The 19,213-nt window shown below is 47.2% G+C and overlaps 1 long non-coding RNA gene across 2 annotated transcripts; it reads left to right on the top strand.

Moving 5' to 3' along the window:
• The first annotated feature begins 287 nt into the window (after positions 1 to 287).
• On the top strand, positions 288 to 11,196 carry LOC138435592 (uncharacterized). 2 transcript variants are annotated; one of them, XR_011255149.1, is made up of 3 exons: positions 288 to 511; positions 5,554 to 5,648; positions 10,183 to 11,196. It is a non-coding gene; the product is annotated as an uncharacterized lncRNA (long non-coding RNA). The 2 variants fall into 2 exon arrangements; XR_011255148.1 differs by lacking the exon at positions 10,183 to 11,196 and adding an exon at positions 7,489 to 8,509 and having other exon boundaries at positions 289 to 511.
• Positions 11,197 to 19,213: the final 8,017 nt, after the last annotated feature.

Genomic DNA, 19,213 nt, shown 5'->3' with positions numbered 1-19,213 from the left:
GGGCATCTTGCTCTCAGTGCTTTGCTGTGCTGTCCCAGCATCATGAGTTTTGCTCAGATTTCATCATATAACAAAGAATTTTTCAGAAGGACTGGAGGAGCCTCGCCATGGCTGCAGCAGAGGACAAGTGGAAAGGGCGCTGGATTTGGGACCCAGGTTCCCCCAACCGAGTTCGGACACTGCCACCAACTAGCTCCTCCCTCTGAGGCTCAACTTTCACATCTGTGAAATGGGCGTGGCCCCAGGGACACCCACCCCCACCCCCCCACCCCCGCCCCCAAGTTCCTCCCGGCTGAGACATCAGAAGTTGCTTCAAGCTGAATACAGCTGGGCCCGAGTGCCTCCACCTCCGGGCTCTGCTTCCTGGGGCCTCCGCCAAACCCCGGGCTTCCTGCCTGGTGAGCCGCGGGCACAAGGGGCCTTCACAGAGTCTCCGCGTGGTTTTCCTGGGGAGCGGGGTGAGGAGGCGGGAGCCTCGCAGAACTAACACAAGGCTTCGTCTGTGTCCCAGGTGAGGGAGGGTGGACTGAGCGGCCCAAGGGGACTCTACCTTGCCTCTGGATTTTTCCGTGGACTTTTCCAGAACCTTTTGTTTGATCCTCAAAGAACCCTGCAGCAGTGGAGACTAATGAGGACGATTAGTTTCATTTCACATGTGAGGAAGCTGAGGTGCAGTGAGGCAAAGTGATGCTGGAGGAGACTGCATCAGAGCAGTCACGAGTATCAGTTGTGCTACCACTTGACCTTTCTAAGCCTCAGTTTTCTCACCCAAGAAAGTAAATACTCTTAAATGCTCTGGCAGGCCTAACTGTGCTGTGTGGTGAGGGAGGCTTAGGGGTCACCTCTAGGCAGAAAGTGGGACCCAGGAGCCAAGTCAGTGCAAAGGCAGGACCCACAGATCTGGGATGGGCCACGTAGTGTTCTAGAACTTTCTCATTTCATCTCCTATCACCCTCACAACTGCCCTGTCAGTCAGGCATACTTGGCCATGTTTGGCAGAGAGGGGAGGCTGAGGGTCCACACACACAGCCAGGTGACAAACTCAGGTTCCTATTCTTGCTTTTACACCACCCTGTGCTGCCCCTTTGGAGGAGGGTTTAGCTCAAGAGGCAAGTGCTGATTCTGTCTTGCTGTTCCCTCCTCCAGATGGCCCCAAGCAGAGGCCCCAGGAAACCAGGGAAGGAAACCGTTGAGTTTGAGAAACCTGTGCTTTGAGATTACCCCTTTTTTCAGACCAGCAGGAGTTTTTACAGAGAAATTTTACAGGGATTAAACAGCTACATACTTAAAAAAAATTAATTTATTTATTTTAATTGGAGGCTAATTACTTTACAATATTGTGATGGTTTTTGCCATAAAGAAACTAGAAGAGAAACATTCAACAAACCTCTGGAGGGAGAATGTCTTTCTTAAACTTGGAATCATCGATAAAATCACAAATGGAAGATTAGCAGGTTTGACTACAGAGAAATTACATTTTCTGCATTTAACAAAAAGACTGAAAAGGGGCAAATGGGAAGAAATACTGACAACAAATAAGGGAGATAAAAGATTGTCTCTATTTATTTATACTCTGCCTCCTTCCTAAAAAGTCTTGAGGAGGGAATCTTTCATAAAGAGTACATGCAAACTGATATTTTAAAAATAAGCACAGGGCTGGACTTCTCTGATGAACCAGTTAAGAATTTGTCATCCAATGCAGGTGATATGCGTCTGATCCCTTCGTTCCTGTAATGGAAATAAGATTCTGTCACGGGGCAACTCAGCCTATATGTTGCAACTAAGATCTGATGCAGCCAAGGAAAAATAAAGAAAGGACCTTATATACAAATACCCAAGGAGCATAAAGAAGCAATTTACATAAAACAAAATTATGACTATAGTAAATGTGTTCATAGAAAAATGTCCAACCTAGCTAATCACCAAAGAAATGCAAAGTTACACAGAAAAAAATTTCAGCTTACACCCAGTGCCCAGGCAGAGATAACAATTACACTTCATAATTCATAAGGAAAATATGGTGACAGATACTCAGAACTATAAAAATATTTGTTTTCTTCAACAAAGTAATCTTACTATTGCTGATTTATGCTAAAGATTCTAAAATATGGAAAACGGTACATGAAGGTATTCACTGCAGCATCAAAAACAAACTCAAAAGAGCTGAAAATTGAAAATGACCTAAATGTCGTAAAAGCAGAGAAGTGCTTAACTAAAGCTTGACCTATCCAATAAAATATAATGCAGCTTTTATAAAAGTTCACAGAGGCTTATGGTAAGAAAGAAAAAAACTGCCTACAACAAAATGTTAAGTTTAAAAAGGAGGCTATAGAATCATAGCATTCACAATATATAATTCATAGTATGAGTATTGCTATGTATGCATACCGATATGAGACAAATAGGTCTGCCCCCAACATGTTTCAGGGCTCAGGGCATGGGGTACAAATGGAGACCACACGGCAAATGCCTAAATATTAAATTATTATTTATTAAATATGTATGCAATTGATTTAATAATGTAATGTAATTTTAAATTAAATGTATTAAGTAGCCATTTAAATTACTATAAATTAAATATGACAATATTAAATATTTAAAGTATTACTTATTACATACAAAATAATTAAATAATTCATGCTGACAAATTGTCAAATATTCTATTTTGTGATAAGTTAAGATGCCTGTGGTCATCCCTAAAGCAACCTGTAAGAAAATAATTCAACAGATACAGTTTTGAAAACAAAGAAATTAAAATGGTATGCTGTGAAATTAAAATGGTATGCTATAAGAATATTTAACACAAAAGAAGGCAGTAAATGAGGAACAGAGGAACCAAACAGACATGAGACATATCAAAACCAAACAGCAAAATAGTAGATGTAAGTCCAGTCATATCAATAATAATTATTGTGGACTGAACATTTGTCTCCTCCACAGTTCATATGTTGGAGCCCTAATCCTAATGGGTAAGGTATTTAGAGGTAATTAGGTTTTAAAAAGATCATGAGGATGGGGCTCCCATGATGGGATTAGTGTCCTTATAAAAAGAGAAAGAGAGACCAGTCACTCTGTCTGCCACATGAGAAGGCAGGAAGAAGGCAGATGCCTACACGCCAGGAAGAGGGCCTTCACCAGGACCTGAAAATGTCAGCACCTGGAGCTTGGACTTCCAGGCTCCTGAGCTATGAGAAATACCTATGTGTTGTTTAAGCCACCCAGTCTATGGTATTCGGTTATAGAACCCCAAACTGGGACTCCCCTGGTGGTCGAGTGGTTGAGAATCCACCTTCCAATGCAGGCAACATAGGCTCAATCCCTGATGGGAAGCTGAGATCCCACATGCCTTGGAGCAACAAAGCCAGGCACTGCAACTAGAGAACCTCAAGTGCCTCAGTGAAGACCCAGAACAGCAACCCCCCGCAAAAAAGAAGCCAGAGCTAAGACAATTACACTGAATCATAGCAGTGTTATTCAAACAGCTCCAATAAAAATAACTCAAATGGTCATCAACTAATAAATAGATAACAATGGAATACTAGTCAGCAATGAAAAAGTAATGCACTACTGACACAAGTTATAACATGGGTGAACCTCAAAATTTTTATGCTAAGTGAAAGAAGCCATACACAAAAGAACACATATTGTATGATTCCATCCATACCAACATGTCCAAACAGGCAAATCTTTTGGCTAGCTGGGACTGCTAGTTTAAGACAATTAACTGGAAATGGCCCAAAAGCTTTCTAGGGGGTGATAGACACGTTCTAGCACTGAAGTATGATGATGGTTGTAGTGATGCACAACTCTGTAAATTTACTAAAAACCACTGAACTGTGAGCTTAACATTGGTGCAGTTTGTGGTATATAAATCACACTTCAATAAAATTATTTTTGTAATATGCTAAAAAATTTTTAACTGTGCTGCAAATGATACCATTAAGAAAATGAAAAGATCACCCACAGAATAAGATAAAATATGCAGAAAGCATATCTCTGACAAAGGCTTGTATCCAGAATACATAAAGAACTCTTGCAATTCAATAATAAAAAGATAAAAGGCCCAACATAAAAATGGGCAAAGGATCAAAACAGATATTTCTTCAGAGAAGATATGCAAACAGACAATGAATACATGAAAAGATGCCCAGCATCATGAGGCATGAGGTAAATGCAAATCAAAACCACAAAACCAAATGAAATACATATATGGCTGAGTCCCTTTGTGGTTCACCTGAAACTATCACATTGCTAACCAGCTATACCCCAATACAAAATCAAAAGTTTAAAATAAAAACAAAGCACAAAACCAGATGAGATACCCACTAGGAAGGGTATAATTTAAAAAATGGATAAACAAGTGTTAGCAAGGGTGTAGAACCCTCAAATATAGCTGGAGGGAATGTAAAATGGTGCAGTCACTCTAGCACGGGGGTCTGCACCCTCCTGACTGTGCGCTGGTACAGCTGGAGGTGAGTGGCCAGCAGGCAAGCAAGTGCAGCTTCATCTGCTGCTCCCCATCACTCCCCATCGCTTGCATTACTGCCTGAACCAATGGTCGCATTGTCTTCCACGAAACTGGTTCTTGGTGCCAAAAAGGTTCCGGGCCGCTGCTTTAGAAAACAGTTTGTCAGTTCCTTGAATTGTTACCATGAAGTTTCCTTATGCCCCAAAAATTCCATCCAGGATAATGCTCAAGAGAAATGAAAACATATTTCTAATAAAATATCATAATTGCAGTATTTGTTACAGCCCCAAAATGGAAACGACCCAAATGTCCTTCAGTGGCTAAATGAATAAATTAAATGTACTATATCCATATATTATATTCATCAATAAAAACAAGGAAGTACTGATATATGCTACATTATGGATGAATCTTGAAAATATTATGCTAAGTGCAAAGAACTAGTCACCAAGGACCAAATATTGATCAGGCAAATCTTTATTTCTTTTCTTTTTCAGGCAAATCTTTAGAGAGAGAATGTAGCCCTAGTGGTTGCCTAGGACAGGGAGGAAGGGCATGGTTTGGAGGAAAATAGGGAATGAATACTAATAGGAACAACGTTTCAATTGAGGGTGACAAAAATGTTCTAAAATTGGCTGTGGTGATGGATACAGAATTTTGTGGACATACTGAAAATTACTGAATTGTACGCTTTAAATGGGTGAATTATATGGCACATGAATTATATCTCAGTAAAGGTGTAAAAGCAAAACAACAGTGTATTATGCTGGGGTTGCCAATATCACTGCTATATTCCCAGAATCCTCACATCATTGTTTTCTTGATGTCTTCTCCATTCTTCCCAAAACGGCCCTTTGGCCCTTTTTGCAACCCTCCCGTCGTGTTTTGGAAGGATCAGTGGACAGAGGGTCAGTAGACAGGTGCGGGACCCAGTCCTAGGAGCCGGGCTTGGGTAGCTCGCAGATCCTCTTTGGGGTCCAGTCTCCATGATTTTCCTTTCTGATTTCTCATTCATTCAACAGGTATGTTTCACTCATTCATCAGAACAAACACTGAGAGCTCACTGTGTTCTGGGTCTGTTCTAGGTGCTGTGACTGTTCTATACAGCTGTGACTAGGGCAAAATGGCTGCCCTCCTGGAGCAGGTGGGAGGAGGAAGTACAAGCAAGAACATTGCTTCTGTAAGTACACTGCAGAAAGCAGGTGTGTCTGACTCCTTGTGGCTTCCAGGTGGTAAAGAATCCGCCTGCCAATGCAGGAGACACCAGTTCAATTCCTGGGTCAGGAAGAACCCCTGGAAGAGGAAATGGCAACCCACTCCAGTATTCTTGCAAAAACCCCATGGACAGAGGAGCCTGGTGGGCTACAGTCCATGGGGTCACAAAGAATTGGACACGACTGAGCAACTGAACACTCAGAACTGGCTCCTTGAGGTCAGAAACATGCCTGGCTTCTCCTCCTGCTAAGGCTCATACAGGGAGGCACCTGTAGATCGTGAATACCCTTAGTACTTAAACTGGATAACTCCTTGAGTAAATCCTTACAAATAATGCTGTGAGATTCGATTCCCAAAGGAGTATTCCTATAGTAGAAGGGAAGAGACCTTAAGTCACCTACTCATTCATACATACACACAAGTGCTTTGAGCATCTTATAGTAGTTAAATCATTTTGTCTGCCAGTAATAGAAACCTAATTTAAACTGTCTTAAGCATAAAAAGGAATTTGTCGGCTAAAATAACTGAAAAGGTACAAGGGTCACTTGATCCAGGTGTGCACGCGGCATCATCAAGCCAGTCTTCCTATGACTGGCTCCATTCCGCAGTGAATGCTCCTTTGGTGGAGGCAGAATAGCTGTAGATTGTCCCAGAATCTCATCGTCCAGTTCAATACTGCATGAATAGTGAGCTCTTCCTCCCCTAATTTCCCTTTCTTAGGCTCCCTCTGCCTTTTCCCCCCCAAGTCCTGCCTGGGCTTCTATTGAATTGAGTTCAGTCTTGAACTCATCACTGCAGTCAGAGAATGAAATGAGCTAATTCCTAATTCACAGGGCCTGGGCATTTGCCGTGGGTGGGAGCAGTCAGCCCAGTCTGAAGCACAAGGGCTGAAAGCATGGGAGAGGGTGGCTCTCGAAGGAAGAGTGCTGTTTCCAGAAACAGCAAACTGGAGAACAGATGCTTCATAAACAAACAAAAATAACCCATGTCCCCACACACTTCGATACCAGGCCCATCAATTACTGTCTTACTTACATTACTGTCTTACTTGTATTTGTCATGCATAGAGGACATGGGAGAAAGATGGCAAGGGTTTAGAGAAGATACAGAGGCAATTCAGAAAGTGGGGGATTATCTTCCCATATGGAGAACCAAGGATCACCTCATGGAAGGGGTAGCATGTGAACGTGACTTTGAAGGATGAGTGGAGGTTTTCATATGTATCCATGAGAGGGGGCACTCCAGGCTGGGAGAAGTGTGTGACCTAAGGCTTGGGGAAAGTCAGTGATTCAGTGTAGCCAGCACACAGGCCCAGGAAGAGGTGATGCAGCCTCTGAGGGAGGAGGTGGAAGCAGGGATCAGATCTTAGGGGCCTCGGGTGCCAGGGTAAAGAGCTTAGATGACAGTCTAGGGGAAACAGGAAGCCACTGAGGCCTGTGACCGTGGCAGGGATATCACCTGGGACATTAACCTGCTCAGATCCTTTGAAAAGGGGAAAACACAAAGAGCGACCAGTTAAGGGACTGCAGACATGGTTTAAGCAAAAAGTAAGAGAATCTGAAAGTCCCTGGCACCTCCAGCCCAGCGTGTCCAAGACAGAAGCCAGCCGCTTGGCTTCCCCATGCCCCTTCTCTACCCAGGTGTTCAGCCTTAATGAATGGCATCGCCATCCCCGTGTGTCGTCCAGGACGCCCCGCTCTCGCATTTCCCCCTCAGTGAACTCATCCACGAAGCCAGTCCGTTTTCCCTCCTAAACGATTCTTGAATGTACTTGTCTTGTTTCTCTGCACCACCCTACTCCTCAGGCCTTCATCATTTGTGGCTTGGATGGCTCCAACGGCCTCCTACCTGACCTCCCAGCCTCCAGCCTTATCCCATTTCAACTCTTGGTTCAGCAGCCAGTCATCGGTTTAAATTACAGCCAGCTGGGGACTCCCTGAGGCCCAACCCCCTTCAGGATGTGGTTTCCAGCCTCACGTCTTCTGCACCTCCAGCCATTCTGAGCTGTATTCGACTCACCCAGTGGAGCTGATCTCGTTCCCCTCTGGCCATACACAGGCTGCCTCCTCTGCTCTCCGCCACACTAACCTCCCACCTCCTCTGTTCCTGGTGTAGGAGCTGGAGGGCTGTTCCTGGTGGGAATGAGTTTGGGAGGCTGGGAGACAAGAGACAAGAGTGGGTGGAGAGCTGTTAAGTTCCCTGTGGTGGACGTGTTCCTTGTCTGCCTGGTGCTTCCCTTCTCCTAGGAAAAGCAGCGCCCCCACCCCTGCGTTTTGTGAACTGCTCCCCACACTCACCGGTGTGGTCCAATGGGAGCTGCCATTTTACATGGTCTTGCCTCCCTGTCATAGGGATTCATTGTGAGGTGGATGACCTAACTGACCTGGTCCTGTCCCTCTCCAAAAGTTTTCTAACTGGAGCTATGGGGAAATGACCTCTTTCCTTTTCAGCTGTGAGACTGAAAAGCCAGATTGTGGCGCTCCAAGCTGCCAGGTGTCCTGACTTGTGGCGAAAGGTAACATTCAGAGAGAAATGAAAATGACAGGCCAAGGGAGAGGAACCGACCAGGTTCTGGCCACTTTTAAGATCCAGGGTGGTCGTTACCTTGACATCTCATAGAACAGTGCTTCCCCGACTCTCTGTGGGGAACAGTCAGATTTTGTTTTGCCCAATCTTACTATAAATCATAACTTTGGTTAAACACAATACAAAACTTCAAAAAAAAAAACAAAAACACCTGCACACAGTTTTAAAGCCTCGGTTTCTACTGTTATATTCAACTAACATTAATTTGTCAATTTGTTATAAAAATCTGTCAACACTTGATCCCAATTTCTGTACTCACCTTGTCGTGGACTGTATCTCGCACCCAGTCTGTGGCCCACACTTTGAGTAGCCCTGCCCCAGAGAACACTGTCCACCCTTGCTGGCCCCAGCTCTGCATTCCAGCCGGTAGCAAGGGGGAAACAAAGGAAGTGTAGGGCAAAAAAATTGTTTTTAAAGAAGTAATGCAGTCCAAGGGGGAGGAGAGGTCAGGGAGGGAAGGACTAGGATTTTGGAATTAGCAGATGTAAACTAGTATATATAGGATGGATAAACAACAAAGTCCTACTGTTTAGCACAGGAAACCATATTCTATATCCTGTGATAAGCCATAATGGAAAAGATATACAAAAGAGTTATGTATGTGAATATGTATACATATATATATATACATATCTTGTACAACAGAATCATTTTGCTATACAGCAGAAATTAACACATTATAAATAAACTATACTTCAATTAAAAAAAAAAAGAAGTAATGCCAAAGTTTCACACATCCCTTTCATTCCATTCTACTGGTGAAAAATGTGGTCACACTTAGTGGCAAGGAAGACCAGGAAAGATAGTTCCTAGTTGGGTGGACTTGTGCCGTTACTAAAAAGTTCCATTACTAAAAAGATAAAGGGCAGGACGGTTATGGGAGACCACAGCTTCTGCCACACACTCCTAAGAGTCACCAGGAGTCTGCCCTCAGGGGCTGACTCTATGCTTGGGGGTGTGGGAGCCTTGGCTACATAGGGGCTGTATTTCAGGTATCCGCCATTCTCTGCAGCAAACGACCCCAAATTTAGTGGCTTAAAATGACAACCATTTTCCTGGCTCATGATTTTGCTGGTTAACAATGTGGCTGGGTTCATTGGGGGCCCTGCTGGTGGTATTGCCTAGGGTCTCTCACACAGCTACAGTCATCTGGTGGTCTGATTCGGGCTGGACAGGCTAAGCTGTCTTCATACACGCAACTAGCAGTTGTCAGTCTTCAGGCTGGGATGCTTCAGTTTTTCATGTGGGCTCTTCAGGAGATGAGCTCAGGCTCACTCACATCCTCGTTTCCACTCCAACCACAACCAGAGAGAGGGCAAATCTCACACAAAGGAGGGTTTCAAGCCTCTGCTTGCACCACATTTGCGAATGGACCACTGGCCAAAACAAGGCACATCTCCAAGCTGGGATTCCAGGAGAGAGAGAGGACATCACTTCTTGATGAGAAAAGCAGTGACGTGACATCACTAAGGAACATGGGAGGGATGCCTCATCACATCTTCACAAAGAGCCTTCCATGGGAACCTCAGCTTCCACCTACAGGACCAGGAATGTCCACCATTGTTCAGGCTCTTGTTGGGTCCCAAGGGAAAATAATCCCACCAGTGCCCCAGGGAACCTTTTTCAGGCTTCATCCTGCATCTGAAAGGCTGCCAGGAACCAAAGCAGTCCCCAGAAGCAGAAGGTCTTTCTCTGTCTCTCCGCTGAGCTGCAAGGCCTCCCTCATGGCACATCTTCACCCTTTGTGTCTGTTCCAGCCTCCTCTCTGCTGATTGCTTTATTTCTCTTTACTTTTGGCACCGCTCCCTCACAATTTCTGCTGGCCCCAGGCATTAACCTGTGGCACCCTTTTACCTTCTGGCCCAGCTGTTAACCAGCTCAACCTCTCCGTGTTTCCCCTGTTCCAATTCCAGGAAGTATCACCTTGATTAGCTGGCTCCCATCCTCAATCTGGACCACACTGAGGTGGGCAGGTCAGCCTATGGATTGGCTGTCTGGAGCTCAGGTGCCCACATCTCATCCAATCACCTGGGGAAGAGGGGACCTACTCCTGTAGGTCCATCTGTGAATCTGAAAAAAGATACAGCTGTGTCCTAATCATCAGAACCTGTGAATGTGACTATTTGGGGAAAAAAGGTCTTTGTATTAATAGATATGGTTGAGATAAAATTATCCTGGATTATTCAAATGGGTCCTAAATTTAAAAACATGTCCTTCTAAGAGATGTGTAGAGAGAAGACAGACACAGAGGAGGCTGTGGGAAGATGGAGGTGGAGGCTGGTATCATGCAGCCACAGCCCAGAAATACCCAGCACCACCAGAAGCTAGAGGACCCAATAATTCTCCCTACTGCACCTGGAGGGAGTGTGGGCCTGACAACACCTTCGTTTCAGACCTTGAGCCTCCACAATTCAATGAATTTGTTATTGCAAGCCACCAGGTGTGTGGTAATTTGTTACAGCAGCTCTGAGAAACTAATACAGCACATTGCTCAAAATTTAGGTCCCGGGCAGCAGGGCCCCTTGGCAAGACACTTTTCCTGTGCTGACATAAAGGCCACGTAAGCATACACCTCATTCCCCGACTGTCAGGAAGCATTTAACGGGAGGCTTCCTGTGTGCTGTTTTGGATCTGTCAGGAATTCTCTGTTCCTTATTAATTCCCGAATATTCAGGAATTAAGAGGAGAGGCAAGCCTCTCCCAGGGGCTGAGGAATCCAGGCATTTCCTTCGTTAGTTTTTCTATACGGTGATAAGTACCCTCTTCCGTAAAAGTGATTATTTACAACCCTCTCTCTTTCATATGGATGACTTCATGTTTCCTTGATAACTTGTAAGTTTTGATTTTATCTCTGCTGAAAATAGCTATCTTGTAAGACAGTATAAATACCTACACGATGTTGAATAAAACACCTTTGCTCCATCAGAGCTTTGGTCCCCGTGACTTTCTTTCTCTTTCTTTCTCTCCCTCTCTTTCTCTTTCAGGCTGATCCCCTGGAGCACAGAGGCCCTCTGGGTTCACTTTCCTGCCTGGGTTTCTAAGACCCTCTCGAGAAGGCACTCTGCCCCTTCACCCCATCGAGAGGGTGCCTGAGGCCTCCGTGAACAGAGCAAGCCCCGGGTCAGGGACTTTATTGGCTTGCTGCATAAACCAAGGAATATCAGCCTCTTTCTCTCTCCTTTACTTTCTTATCGGTTGACTCCGGACCACCAGGTTCCGGTCCATTAAAGGACCTCAACACCCCACCAGGGAGTGAACCCTTGCACCTTTTTCTTCTAAGACCCGAGACATGCAAGCCAAGACAGCTTGCACCCCAGTGTCCTACTGTTCAGCATCAGCACACCATGCTTTCAAGAGGCCTCAAGACTAAAAAGATAGGATATATAGCATCTCTTGAGCCTCCTGCATTCGCAGGCAGTTCTTCACCACCGGGCTCCCTGGGAAGCCCAACAGAAAACTATTCAGTCATAAAAAGTGAAAGTGAAAGCTGCTCAGGCGTGTCCAACTCTTTGCGACCCGATGCACTATACAGTTCCTGAAATTCTCCAGGCCAGAATACTGGAGTGAGTAGTCATTCCCTTCTCCTGGGGATCTTCCCAACCAAGGGATCAAACCCAGGTTTCCCGCATTGCAGGCACAATTCTTTACCGTCTGAGCCACCAGGGAAGCCCAAGAATACTGGAGTGGGTAGCCTTTCCCTTCTCCCTGGGATCTTTCTGACCCAGGAATCGAATTGGGGTCTCCTGAATTGCAGGCAGATTCTTTATCATCTACCATGGAAGCCCACTCAGTCATAAGAAAGAATGAAATCTTGCCATTTGTGACAACGTGGTTGGATCTAGAGGGTATTATGCTAAGTGAAATAACTCAGAGAAAGACAAATATCATATGATTTCACTTATATGTGAAATCTGAAAAGCCAAATGAACAAATATAATGAAACAAAAACAGAGTTACAGATACAGAGAACAAACAGGTGGTTGCCAGAGGGGAGAAGGAGGGGAATGAGTGAAGCAGAGAGGGAGATTAAGAGGCGCAAGCTTCCAATTACAAAATAAAAGAGTCACGGGGATGAAATATACAGCAGGGGAATATAGTCAATGATATTGTCATATCTTTCTATGGTGACAGATGGTAACTAGATTTATCATCATGATCATTTTATTATGTACAGAAATACTGAATTACTGCAATTTGCACCTGGAGCTAACATGGTGTTGTAAGTCAACTTTACTTGAATTAAAATTTTTTTCCCATTCCCTCCAAAAAACACAAAAAAGGTACAAGTTAAGATCAAGATGGAACAGTATTTTAAGAGAATTAACGATAAGGTCATGGAAAGAGTTCCCTCTGGTTGTCTGTCTCTGAAGCACAGAGTCCTGAGCATCCTTTCAGAGGCGGAGGGAAGAATCCAGGGGAGCAGGAGAGGAGACAGGAAGAGTCATGTCCTAATGCCAAGCGCATCATGTCTCTGTTCACACAGATTAACAAATCAGAGCATCACAGGAGGTTAAGGTTTTGCTTTTAGCCCTCTCGCTTAACAGATGAAGAAGCAGAGGACACAGGAAGGAGTGGCTTCCCCCAGGGTCCCCTACAGCTGTTTGCTCCAGACCTCCAATCCCCTCCTCTCCCCATGAGTCCAGGACTTCATAATGTGCCCTTGGCAAAGACAACTGTTTTTTAACCGCCTTTATTCATGTCTCTACATATTGTAAAATGCCTCTAGGACTTTTTTATTCTTGTGCCCTTTCCCCGCTTCCCTGGACACAGTGGCTCATGAACGCCTTGTCCCTGCCAAGTGCGGCCGAGGAAATAGGAGTGGCCACTTGGCTGAGTGGACAGGAAAGCATGCGCTGAAGGGGTGCTGGTCCTCTAGTCTGGCCAGGACTGCAGCACCCCCACATGACTCCACGTTCCTCTGCCGCCAGCTGAGAGCCCTGGGGTCTATAGTTTCCCACCTTCCTCGCAAGCACAGTTTTAAGTAAGTTCCTGGCAATAGAGTCACTTACACAAGATTTCCTAGACCAAAGAAAGGAGAGTCCACCTTCTATGAATTGGCCGGGACAAGAGTGAGGTTGACTGTGGCCTCCAGGCATGCTCCTGGAAGCTGTCCACAGTGCTGCTGCCGGTGGCTTGGGTGATCTCTGCAGACCTGGCACTTCCCAATTTCATGGGGTCTGACGGTGGCTTCCCTGACCTTCCCTCATCCAGCCCTCTCACCTAAATCCCCTACACACAGGTTTTTAAATCCTGTGTATTTGGGATATCTGGAGTGGTTTCCATTTCTCTGACAGAACCCTGACTGGCACAGATAATGAAGCTATGTAAAATGATGTGTGTGTCATGTCGGGGTCGGAGGAATCCCTCTGGAATGTATAAGTTTCCTCCTAGAAAGTAAAATTTGTTTTTTTAATATATAAAGTGACAAAATGGCCCTTAGGTTTGTTTTTGTTAGTTTTTAGGAGCCTTCTCAGGTGTGTGACCTTGAAACCACTAGATTAACATCAAAACTCTCCTTTGAGACTTCTTCCAGGCAGGAGAATCCCTCTGCCCCGCCTTCATCCATCCTGAGATCCAAGAGAATCATGAAAAGGGCCAGCTCCAGGGAGGGTCTTCTTTCCCTCCAGGACTGCTGATACACAGAGAAAAAACCAGAAGCCACGAAGTCTACAGCATTCTCTTTGAGTATGGCCATTCCATTTTATGAGAGCAAGGAGCCAAACAAGTTTACATTACCTGATTTGTATGATCAGAATAGAAGTTAATCAAGTACAAATAATCATTGAAAACACATTGCAGTTGATATTTGGGGAAAATAATAGTATTTGCTGCCTTTTATTGACACTTTTCTATGTACTGCCTGAAGCTGTTTTATAGATTATACTGCTCAGATGGTAAAGCGTCTGTCTACAATGCGGGAGAGCTGGGTTTGATCCCTGGATCGGGAAGATCTCCTGGAGAAGGAAATGGCAATCCACTCCAGTACTATTGCCTGGAAAATCCCATGGACAGAGGAGCCTGGTATTCTACAGTCCATGGGGTCGCAAAGAGTTGGACACGACTGAGCGACTTCACTCAACAATGCCAAAGTGAGGACAGCATTCTCCCAGGTTCATAGCCTGAGGCTCAACCAGGACAGCATTCTCCCAGGTTCATAGCCTGAGGCTCAAAGCCCCCTGACTATTGAGCCATCCTCTTTCCAAGGAGTCACTTGGCTTCTTTCATTAGAAAGGGGGAAGGAAGAAACAAGGAGAAAAGAAAAAGGCAACAGGAAGAAGAAATCAGAGAGAGAAAGACAAAGGGAGAAGTGAGGGGGGACATCTGTAAGCAAAAAGCAGGAGAGAAGGCCCAGGGATTATGTGAAGGTAGAGAAACTCACCTCCTCACCGCTTCTACTCAGACCAGGTGTTCAGAATGTTACCCTTGCTCTTGGCTGTACTGATTAGCCAACCTATTCAACTCCTGCTTATTCTCAGGCTTTCTGAACCGCCAAGGTGAATAGTAAAGGCCACAACAATCCACTCAGTATAATATCTTACTCCAGAGTGTAGATTCAATCATGCTGGGCAGCAACCCCAGCCCCTAGACTAATGGGGAAAGGGTATTAGGTTTGCCCTTGTCCATGGGGTAGCTGGTGAAGACTGTCTAGGATACTCTCGGTCTCTCCTTCCAGACCCTTCTCTAAGCACCCTCAATCCCACCCTGGCCAAGGTCCCCCTCTGTGTACGTGGAAGGCCAGGCCAGGGCTGGGAAGCCGAAAGCTGGTCCATATCCCCTGAGATCTTAGATTCTCAGAGGTCCCATGAGCCAATCCTTCCATTTTATGAATGAGGAAACGGAGGGCCGGAGAGGTGAGGGCAGAGGCCCGAGGCCACACCACCAGCGCACTGCTAAGGGCCCCAGCCCTTCCTTCTGGCAGCTGTGCATCTCCCAGGGCCCCAGCGCCCAGCAAAAGCCGCACATGTGATCACAATTACCGTGGGCTTGGCTGGAGCCCAGCCACACCGTGAGCACATCCAGGCCTGGTAGCTGGCCAAGTTTCCATCTCAGTAGAAAAATGAATAGGGTCAAGGGATACATGTTAATCCCAAACACACGAGTGGGAAGGAGTGGGGTGAGGGGGAGAGGCCAGCCAGGATTTCTCTGGCAATGTCAGTCCACCAATAGCTCCTGAGGTCCCCCTTCCCCCTCCACCCCAGGAAGCAGAGCGCCCCTGACCAACAGACAAAAAACAGGCTGTGTGCTCGCCTGTTGGGCATTGTGGTTCCAGAGCCATCTTGAGATTGCGGTTATAAACCCCACTGGCTCCTAAGCCCGAGATGGAACTCAGCTGGTGAGACTTGGCCGAGGGCCCCACAGCAGTCACCCCTCCTCCGTAGTCTCCTTTCTTGCACTAAGCATTTTCCACAGCCTTTTGTGTTTCTATCTTTTCTTCAGCATCACCATGCCCTGCCATGGATAAGGAAACTGAGGCAAGGAGGATGGGCCTGAGGCCAGGTAGCCAGAGGAGCTGGGATGGGCTAGAATAGGCCAGTCTGGCCCATAGCCTCCCTCCTGATGTTCCTGAGCTACCTGGGGCGGCCTGGGCTGTGTCTAGGACTCTCCTGCTTTTCCTTGCCACCTGCACACCATGCCCAGCCTCTGAAGACTTACTTCATGAGATGTCAGCTTCATCTGCCCCACACCTGCTGTGTGGTCCTGCTGGGGCCCCAAATTCCACCCGAGCTGCCAACTCTTGCCACCTCTAATAGTGACATCTCCCATCCCTGAGGCTTCTACACTGTTTCTGCAGCCCTCGAGACAAAAGTTCCTTCTTCCCTCCCAGACTTGAAGCAGTTGTGAGCAGCACACCACTCCCAGCTTACCTCAACTCCCAGAATACCCATCTGCAAGCTGTGCTTGGTTCTGGCTGCAGAGAAGGCAGGGCGTCTGAATTTTTGATCTGTGGTATATGCGCATCTACCCTCTGGAGGGCTTATAACAGGTTCAGTAGGTATTAGAAGAGCCACTACTCTCTGCCCTGGGCACAAAGGAGTTAACAGTTTGCTGGAACTCTTTTGCTGGAACTTTGTCTGACTCTTTGTGACCTCATGAACTCTAGCCCGCCAGGCTCCTCTCTCCATGGAATTTTCCAGGCAAGAATACTGAAGTGGATTGCCATTTCCTCCCTAGGGGATCTTTTCAACCCAAGGATCTGTATCTCTTGCATCTCCTGCATTGGCAGGTGGCTTCTCTACCCCTGTACCCCCTGGGAAGCCCAGAACTCTACTGATACCCTGTGACATGTTAAAAAAACCCTATGGAGGACAGCAGCCATCAGTTAAATATCAACTGTCTGGTGGGGAAGAGCTGTGGCCCCTGAAGGGTACATTGGACTTTTTGATTATTGATACCTCTGAGGGGGTACAAGTCCCCAGAAAATGAGGTCTGCCCCAGAGAAATGTGCTTATTTACACTGACTTCTAGACTGGCTGAGGACAGCTCAGGGCCTGCAGCCAGGCCTATGAGCAAAGGGGTGAGCAGGCTCCAGAGTGCAGCTTCTTGCCGACTGGGGGATTTATGGGCGTCCTGGACAGGCCACGTAGCCTGGTTTTGAGGCCAGCGGCTGGGCCAAGAGGTTGGCCAAGGTTTTCTGAGTCTCTGTAAGCAGTTGGGCCCTTAGGGAATATGCTTCTGATACTGTGGGGCAGGGGCCAGGGGTAGTTACCTGGTCTCCCGTCTCCTCCAGAGGCAAGACCTCAGCAGGGGCATTTCTCCTGATGAGGCAGGGGCCGGTGCCACGAGGGTGGGATGGGGAGATGGAGCAAGGGAAATGAAGCATTATTCTCAAAAGGCCAGCTCTCTCTTCTTTCTGCATTCCAAAAGCCCCAGTGATCACTTTGTGTTTAAGCCAATCTTGCTTTCTCAAAGAAATGAAGAAAGAAAAAGATGTTTTTTCCAGGTCTGATTATAAGAATCATAAGACTAGAAAGATATGGGGGAAACATCAGTCTCCCTCTTCTGCCTCCGCCAGGTACCAAGCGAAGCCCGCAGGAAGGCGCTGAAGTGTGAATAACTTGCTGGGGGTTCAGGGAGCTCCATCAGCAGCTCCTGGGCCCCCAGTCTCAAGACACCCCCTCCCATCCTCTTCATACCCCCATCGCTGGAGTTAGAGTCCATTTGTTTCTTTCAACTGTCAAGAACTGGACAATGACTAGGAGACTAGGAGCTGGTGATTTGGGTCCTTCAAGGCTCTGAGAGAAAGCAGGTGGGGGAGGGGGGTCTTTATCACCCCAGGGCAACTAGTTTTTAAAATCTGTGCTGTCCCATGAAAGGGCAAACCCCAGATCCAGGGCTGCCCCCAGTAGGACCGCTGTCTAAACAGCACAGCAGGGGGGTCAAGGTCCTAAACAGATGGCGTCAGTCTTCTGGTCTTGCTCTGCCCAAGAAAAACAGAGTGGGTGTCCCTTGATTTCCTGTTTGAAAATGTGCTGGTTGGTGGGTGGGGGATAGTAAAGGAACAAAGGAAACATCTCATCTCTCCTTAATCTATCGGAACTATGAATCTCGACTTCCCCAGGGTGAGGTAGAGGTGGGCTGACGGGGCCCAGGGAGTGGGAATCTGGCAGCAGTGGCTGAGCTTGGTGGCTCCTGCAAGGCTGACAAGCTTTGAGCTCTGAAACCAGGCCCGAGGGGACCCCCAATCACCTCACAGCAAACCTCTCCTTGCTCCCACAGCTGCTCACAGCCCATGCCACTCAAGATGACACTTTCTAAACACTGGAGGGAAGGATAAGAAGCAGATGGGAGGAGAAGCCTGGGACCTGCAGAAGGCCCCAGGAGGAAAGCAGGCTCCCTGCTAAGATAGGCGGAGGCACCAGACCCCAGCACCGGGGCCTGGATGGCCAGAATGCAGCCCTCACCCCGGCTCTGACGGCACGCCGAGGCGGTCCCACACAGTGGCGGGAGCCAGAGACCTCAGCCTGGCCAGTGTTTCTCTGCTCATAACTTGTGCTCTCCCGAGCAGCCCGAGCCCAGGCACTGACCCCACGCCCACCCCGTGCCCAGGAGCTCGTGCAGAGCTGCCCAGAAGGGGAGACGGGAGAGTTAACTTCCCACCAGTGTGGGTTAATGAAGCACAGCTCCCTCTGTGCATTCCGGGACCAGGTCTGGCTCAGGGCCTCGTGGCGCTCAGGACACACCTGGAGAGAGAATGCCTTGCTGTATTACTCCACCTGGAGAGAACTGGCATTCAGCTGGGACAAATTCCCCAGGGATGGCAATTCAGGGGCAGAGGGGGGATGCCCAGGTGTCCCTTACAGCAGACACACAGGGGCTTGGTTAAGTGCAGGTGGTCTGTGTGGGGGCATCTGGGTGACCTGAGCTCTTGACCCACCTGGGGAGTTTTTAGGAAAGTCATCCAACGGTAACAGCAATAGGAATAATGATGGGTGCTGAGGTGCAGAGGTGAGGGGGCACTTCTTCTGGTGGGCTCCAAAGAGGAGTTTCAAGGTCACTCTGGTCCCTCCCTGAAGCCTTCAGAATAACTGGAGCACTCCAGCCTGCTGCCCGCAACCAAAGAACCCCTGGGAAATGGGCTGTTTGGGGTTCGGGGCTGGCAGCTCATTGACTCCTTACCCCCTTGAACTCTCACTTCCAAAGACAATCGCATAGCACACTCTTTAAGGGAGAGTTGCATACCTCACACATCCCATGGGTGATGTTTGGTTTCTCTCCTGCCCAGACAGGGTGAAATAGAGCCTTGGGCTGCTACCCAGCTCAGCTCACTGCTGTCTCAGGGCAGAAACCTTGGGAGGAATCCCAGCTCCAGCCAAGGAAAACAAGAGTCTGGCCTGGCTAAGCCAGGGGGCTTCTTTCTCCCCACCTTCTGTCCCCCACCCTCTGGAGCCAGTGGGCTGTTTGGATAACCCCAGGACCCCTCTCCCACACTGTCTGCAGCCAGGT

This window comes from Ovis canadensis, chromosome 3 (assembly GCF_042477335.2).
Source record: "Ovis canadensis isolate MfBH-ARS-UI-01 breed Bighorn chromosome 3, ARS-UI_OviCan_v2, whole genome shotgun sequence".
In the NCBI taxonomy this organism is placed as follows: domain Eukaryota; kingdom Metazoa; phylum Chordata; class Mammalia; order Artiodactyla; family Bovidae; genus Ovis; species Ovis canadensis.
The sequence above is the reverse complement of the archived record's forward strand: the minus strand, read 5'-3'. Positions and strand labels throughout refer to the sequence as shown.